Raw genomic sequence first — 7,771 nt, forward strand, 5'->3', positions numbered from 1 at the left:
ACTCCATAGCAACCAATAACACACATCACAATAAAGATACTCGGCAGCACCACGCGAGTCAAGCTCCACAAGTCATCATAGTACTAAGACTCATCCATCCCATGTCATTCAACTACAAAGTTATGTGTTATGTTGAAGTTACTATGTGACCTGTGTCATGTTTGGGGGTCATTTAATGTTTCAGCATGCTGAGGTCCATGGCCTACCCTTGATAACTGTCATGTTGTATGATGGGCCTCCTATGTCTAATGGACTCTAGCCTATCGATTGTTCTAGGGTTCAGCTAGAGGAAATTCAATTAAAGATTAAAGGGTCACGTGACGTGAAGGTGGTATCCTGAGTTATCGGACACCGAAGGTTTCAGTTACAGGCCCGTCAAGCAGATTAGTCAGCTTCATTTATTTATTAACTGATTTCATGTTCCTTTTTTTTCTCGGACTTGCCTTGTACAGTACTGAGGTGACAGGCCTGTCCAGCAGATAAAGGGTTAAAATAATGCTAAGCTATTTTACAGCCAGGTAGACTTTTGACACAAAGGCCAAACGTTTCTTACTAGGGGAAATTAAGATGACTATTTTTTAAACAACTATTCAAGAAACTTGAGGCTGAGATGCATAATGTGAATTTAATAGAACCCTGGTATTACCAAACCTATCTGAGGTCCATCTCACAAATAGTTTTGGCTCCTTTGTCTTCTCTGAAGTGGCATACATGCTGTTCTAATTGTTATCTTCACACTAATTGAGTGGATGTTTTGAAATCATTTGGTTGGGGGATAACCCTTGCTAATTTGCTCATGCTTACTGTCTGTGTCAGGCCTTATCTTGGGAGATAACTGGAGCCTGGAGAATGATTGACAGATGCAGAACAACTGTAGATTAAGAACATTACATTTTTTCACAGAAACATTTACTTATGCAAATATCTTAATGTTTTTAGAAATTGTCCTGTGCCAAAATTGAAACAATTTATTATTATTATTATTATTATTATTATTATTATTATTATTATTATTATTATTATTATTATTATTATTATTATTATTGTGCCTGTTTAGTCTATAGGCTATGCTGAATCCGATCAAAAACAAGATTAAAGTCAACTGGGCCTATATATTTAACGCTTAGTTAATGTCAGTGTGTAATGTTAATATAATCAATTACAAGGACAACAACCACAACAGTTTGGTCACTTGAATTTCATTAGGTGGGCCAGCTGCACAAGTTAAAAGCACACCCTCCAAGGTTATTCAGTTAAAGCACATAGCCGCTATAATCATACTCTCTGACAGTCCTTTCACAGTGCTTAATTGTCCGTCCACTTTATCAGGTTTGAGATAATAATGCATTAGTGCTAAGCCTCCCTCATCAAAGTACTTGAGAAATGTGAGCCCGCCCCCTTTTAGGAGTAAAACCTAATATTTCTCCGCGCTGGGAGAGGGTGAGGGAGAGACTCGGCCAGGATTGTGGGAGCGAAGAGAAACAGCCCTCACAACATCATCAGCTACAGACGTCCACGGCTTCAACCGTCCCTTCCTTTCGCCGACACATCACTGGAGACCAAGCAACCATCCTCACTGTCCTCAAAGACACTGTCAGGCGAGAGAGCGGCTAGTTTTTGATATCATTTTAGAGTGCCGTTCTTTTTTGAGTTGCGTTGCTGCCGGTGCTGGATTTAAGTGCGTCTTTGCGAAGTCCATCCCGGGCATCCAACCGCTTCCTTCACGCTCTGTCATTCGGCCGGACGACACAACCGGAGACTGCCTGTGGTATCTCGCACTTACCGGACAGATTTCATGCATAATAAAGTGAGTAACGTGCTCCTGCATCTATCAAATCTTTGTCATATTCAGAGGACACGTTGTATCTCGATGGAAGCAGCGAGGCATCTTTATTTATAATCTTTGGTGTCAGTTTGACATCACCGGGAAACTTGAGCGCTATTTTGAAGCGCGTTACCTCCCCAAAAACTTATCTGCACCTATTGATAAAATGTGACAATGAACTTATCTTATCTCAAAGCATATGACAACTGTGTCTTTTAATTAGATAGGCTACAAGCAGCAAAATAATTACGAGAGTCAAGGTTTGTCTCGTGGTTTTGTTGTATTATAAGTGTTGCTTTGACCTTGCAGTGTTTCTTTCCCACAATATTGCAGCACCGTATCCACAGGCGCACAATAGAGTGCTTGAGCTACTGGCAGCGTCTTATATTGAAGCGTTATGACATATTATGTAGCATTTTACAAGAATTCCTCTGAAATATTCGTATAGGCCTATTAGTTTAAATATATATATATATATTCACAATTTCTGCGGGTCCCACAAATTAGGAAAGTATGGACTGTTAATAATGAAGTATAGCATTCTTTATATGAGCGGCTCATTTTGTAGATTGAATTGAACTTGTCAAAAGTTAGGCTTGACACATTTTACATTTCGACAAAGTTTTCCAATGCATTCTGAATTAATGCAACTCAACATGATCATGTTTTACTGGCATATTATCAAGATGCGTGTTAGTTGTCTTAACTTACTATTTTTAACGATATAAAGTCACATTCACACCTGTTAACTGACATTACTGCCAGATCAAATGATTCAGCTTTCCTACTGTATTTGTATGACATAGTCTCACAGTCTAATACAATATCCAGCTCTACAATATCCATGTGTAATTATAGTCAGTCAAGCAATGGAGCTAAATTGTGGAGAATTGATAGCCTAGTGATGACCATTCTGACAAACTGAAGCTTGTCTGTTTTCTTTGGGGTTAAGGAAGATACTAGTAGGTTTGCCGTTTCTACCCATCAGAAATATAAGTACCTACCTATTAAGCTATATGTATAGCATATATAGTGGCTGTAAAGTCAGGGCTCTATATTCATTGAATAAATATATTATATATAAAATATCACTCTTGATAGCTTTTAGTACAGAAGAGATGTTCTGTGAACTCCCTGATTTTTTTCAGACCGTTTTGTTGAAGCTTGTCCTTTGACCAGGCTAATTTGAGCTTGATATAAAGAGTGGGACCTGTGGTAATTGTCATTGCTTTTTGAGAAATTGAAATTAAAATTACATTTATATTTTGGATATAATATAATTTGGAATCCCTCATAGATATTTACAGAAATAGAGTAAGGCACGTTTCATATATTAAATAGTGCCTTCATTTCTGATACCTTAGGACAACAGTGTGTGTATATCTAGCTAATACTGAGTGTGTATTATGCAAATTGTATGCACTTGTATAGCTAAGATAAATATAATAATACTTTTAATACTATAAATTCGTATCATGATGTGAAATATAAATTAACTATTTACTCAATGCTATTATTTCTTCAAATTAGTCACAGTTATTGAACTGCCTAATTATATGGTTTCTGTATTATTTTGTAAAAAGTAATTGAGCAGAGGCAGTGATTGTGAGGACATTCTGGAAAAGTACAGCCCCATCCAGAGGCTTTTAGAGTTGCTACCACCTCTGGGCTGTTGGACTACTTGAAATACAAGCAAAGCTCAGTGCAAGGCTAATGTCTCTGCATTTATCAATAATATCAGCTTAGTTAGATTTCAGCAAAGTGGGATTTGTTTGGTTGATTCGAGGCCCCAGTGTATTTTGCATTACTCAGAATGTTCTTGACTTTCTGTTGTGAAAGAGTAGACGTGAAGTTGTCCTTTGGCAGGGAGTAATGGACATACTCTCACAGCTTTACTGTACTCCTTCCCACCCCCACCATCAATGAAGATGTTCTTTGTGTCGCTCGCCTGTTGCTCTCTTGGGATTTAGAGTTAGGTTAATCTGCTCAGAGGGAAGGTGAGCGTTCGCATGTGGACACACGATTACACACAGAGGACTCTCTCAGCCAAGCTCTGTAATATCAGTCACACACACACACACACACACACACACTCTCTCTCTCTCTCTCTCTCTCTCTCTCTCTCTCTCTCTCTCTCTCTCTCTCTCTCTCTGTCTCTCTGTCTCTCTGTCTCTCTCTCTCTCTCTCTCTCTCTGTCTCTCTGTCTCTCTGTCTCTCTCTCTCTCTCTCTCTCTCTCTCTCTCTCTCTCTCTCTCTCTCTCTCTCTCTCTCTCTCTCTCTCTCTCTCTCTCTCTCTCTCTCTCTCTCTCTCTCTCTCTCTCTTTCTCTTTGGCGGTGCTTTGTTTCTCTTACCCTTCTCAGACCTGTCCTTCCTAACAAATCATTGGGGATTGTGGATGCCAATTCACAAAACCAACAGTGACAACATGCTCTTACCCTTCTCACAAAGAGGGATTAGGGGGTCACGTGTCACTCTGATTGGCCAGGGCATTTAGCCGATTGTCGAGGCACGTCGCTGTACACCAGGGGCTCAATAAAGCTTTATTCAAGTGAAGGGACACCCTTTGAGCCAGGATCACTGCTTTTGCTGTAAACCCCCAAAACAGCTTCAGCTTCCTCTGAGTGACCAGTGTAGTTAGAATGTTCCTCTCTAATACTGATTTATGAACAGAGAAAATATTTACTGGTTGATATTCAACAGCATGACCTGAAAAAGTTCAGCTCTCTGTTGGCATTCAGTGAAATAAGGAAATCTGTCAAAGAGTGCTTGATTTAAGGCGTAAACTAGCATGCTCCATAAACTCTAAAAAGGACTGCTGAATTTGGTCGCTTACATTTCAAGGGAATAGTCTCTACAGTGATACCTACGGGCATATGCTACATAAGCAAGGCATGGTTCAAAATACCATCCTAATGAAGGAAAAAGTAAATCTATGAAAACATTATTCTAAATAGAAACATCACAAGCGTTTACGTTTAAGCAAATAATTTAATAGCCCGTATTGCTTTACTTTAAAGTTAGATTTTTTTCCCCCAGTAATGTTCGCAAATGTTTTGGAAGGGGTTTGCAGAGTTTGCTCAGTTAAACATCAGTAAAACACTTTCATTTGCAGATTGCAGGTTGGCAAGATCTTGTGGTAGATACTAGATACTGAAGTAATTGCACTTTATGCCCTTCGGCTTAAAGAAGCGGGTAACATTTGAAGCAATTCAGAGGAATCTCATTTACTTCAGATGAGGAGGGCACATCATATTTTACACCATTAGGTGATATTCTCACAAATGACATTGTATTTTGGGGTCCTTTTTCCACTCTAAATGTGACGATGATACACACAGGAACTCAAACGTACAGTACACAGGAAAGGTGATTATTTTCTCCTATTTGATCTGAAATGAACAGTGCAATAGTGCTGAGCTCTGCTCGGAATAGCTCAGTGGTATTTTTCTGCTGTGTTGGAGCAGATTCAAATGATTTGGTTTTATGATAACTTGAGGGGTTTCAGTGTGAGCCCTTGTTTATTGTAAGGCATGTGTTCCCTCTACTGCTAGGTATGGGACGAATATTGTTCTGTTTAGCTTTTTGTTTTGAATGACCTCAGCATGTGTTTATTTACTAATTTAGTGCAGATCCCAATTTTATTGTCCTAACTGATGTATGTCTTAGGAATATTTCCCCCTTTGTTTGTGTTTTTTGCGAGCATTGTCACAGTATCTTTATTAGGCTGAAATTACTAATAAAGTTAATAAATAAGCCCAAGAAAGTAATGCAGTCTTTCAATGCTTTATGATGTATTTCAATGCAGATATGAGTGTGTCCTGGTTTGCATAACGATGCAAAGTCTTCTGTCTCTATCTAGTAATTAGCCATGACGTTCAGCAACTTTTTCTCAGTGCTGTAAGTGGAAGGGGATGTGCAGGGTTTGTTCGCTAGGGTGTTAAATATCACAGAGGAATATCTCATGCTTTGATGTTTAATTGTATTGTAAAACACATTTTAGAATATTTCTGCATAAAGTAGAATTCTAGCTGTGCTGTGCTTTGTGTTTGGTGTTCCTTTTGTTTGCGAGCGTGTGTGTGTGTGTGTTTGTGTGTGTGTTTGTGTGTGTGTTTGTTTGTCTGAGTTTTTGTGTCTGTTGGTACACATTTAAATAAAAATTCATGTCTTTTTTTAATTCTCACATGGAGGAGGGGAGGAATTGATGTCTGGAAAGATGGAAGAGTCGAGAAAAAGTGTCAGTGTGACGGCTGGAAAGATAAACTGAGGAGAAACAAATACTATGAAAGAGAATGTAATACAGACTTTGAAAGAGACAGAATGAAATGGTAAAGAAAGAGATTGATGTGTAGGAGAGAAAAAGTGTTTCTGTCAGTTGGGCAGTCTGAAGTCAGTATCTCCTAACGTGTGATTCCAAACGGACTAGACTAGATGAACAGTACTTCCTGCCTGTTGCTTCCTGTTTCCTGTTTCCTGTCAGGCCAGGTTATCATGGCGGCTGCTTGATGGGTGGTCTGGGCAGGACAGGACAGACATGGACAGATTTCAGCGCTACTGACCACATTGACTACTAATATCACCAGCTCCAGCCTTTAACTGCATACAAGCGAGGCTAAGATCCCCCTAAAATACCCACATATGGAGCTCGCCATGTAGACCTCTGCCCTGGAATATTTGGATTGAGAGAGGAGGACAGAAGAAAGGAGGGTTGGATGTGATAAGAGGGAGAGAAACATTTAGAGAAGGATATGGGATATATTCCAAACAGTACGCGATACACCCAGTAAGTCTGTAAATGATATTATGAGCCCGGGTTGTATTAGTTTAGAGTAGATAAGAATAGCTTTTACTGCATTTATATACAGTGTGTCTAGTGTGTCAGTGAAAGTTCATTTTCAAGCAATAGAAAAGTCAGACATTAGACATTAAAGACTACAAGTTTTATTTTTATTATATATGTTTACTTGCGTTAGTTACCATAGTTTCCCAGTGAGATTTATTTTCTTAATAGCTGACTTATTGCAGACGAAATCCAGGCACCTCGTACAGTACATGGGTAGTCTCCAAAAACCAAATAGCCCGCCTGCGTCTTGAAGTGTCTACTTTACCTGCCCTAAATGTGCTGTGAAATAAAACTGGAATTAACTCCAAATCCTTTTTTTGGGGTGGGTCAGAGGGGTGAGTTGTTTGCTCTTGGTGCACATAAATTCTGAGATGAAAGGCATATTCCTTGATAAAACACAGTGGCTGACCTGTGTCTCTGCCGTGGTGTGATGTAGTGTGGCGTAGCGTTGCGAGGGACGACTTCTCCCTCACTGTTCAGAGACAAGTCCCACCTCCTCCTTTGATGTGGCATGCTGTTGGACTTCACCCAATGACAAGAGAAAAAGGAGGGGGGAAAAGTGCAGAAATATTTTCCAGTGACTGTAATTTATCTTTGTCACCCTAGCAACATAGCCGAGTCATTCTGAAACACGGTCCGGTGAGACACACAGAGGATCCTCTGTGCCCTGGCCTCACATACTCTAACATCCATCTGAAAGCCCATCGCTGCCATCAATGCTGCCTCCCGCCTGCCGCCGTGCTTCACAGCTCACTAATAGGTGTTTTTAGACGATCCTGTGTTCATGGAGCCAGAGGCAGAGTTTCTCACATACACCCTGACCAGTGAAGTTAAATTTTTTTATATTGTTATAATAGTTTATTTGTAATCGTTGACTGATATGTAAATGTTCATTATATTGGCGCAGAGCTGATTTATAAAGTGTTTATTTTTTAATGCCCCAGGTTATTTTATGTCACAAAGCCACAGCTCTGTAACCACAGGATCTCTAAGCAGGAAGTTCTCTGTTGGAGTCAGTGGCCACTGTCGAAAATATTGTTAGTGAATAATACTGACAGAGTGGAGACGCTACAGTAGGAATCACTCTGTTCTGTAGAGCACACAG

At 39.7% G+C, this 7,771-nt stretch overlaps 1 protein-coding gene across 1 annotated transcript in view; it reads left to right on the forward strand.

Annotated features, from left to right (window-relative positions):
• Window positions 1–1,496: 1,496 nt before the first annotated feature.
• Window positions 1,497–7,771, forward strand: part of LOC311121365 (MEF2 transcription factor homolog) — a gene marked incomplete at its 3' end in the record, with an annotated part of 38,761 nt that continues 32,486 nt past the window's right edge. Inside the window, exon 1 of the mRNA XM_084195864.1 lies at window positions 1,497–1,807. The remainder of the gene's footprint in view (window positions 1,808–7,771) is intronic.

Source organism: Coregonus lavaretus (genome assembly GCF_964263955.1).
Source record: "Coregonus lavaretus genome assembly, contig: HAP1_SCAFFOLD_3339, whole genome shotgun sequence".
Classification (NCBI taxonomy): domain Eukaryota; kingdom Metazoa; phylum Chordata; class Actinopteri; order Salmoniformes; family Salmonidae; genus Coregonus; species Coregonus lavaretus.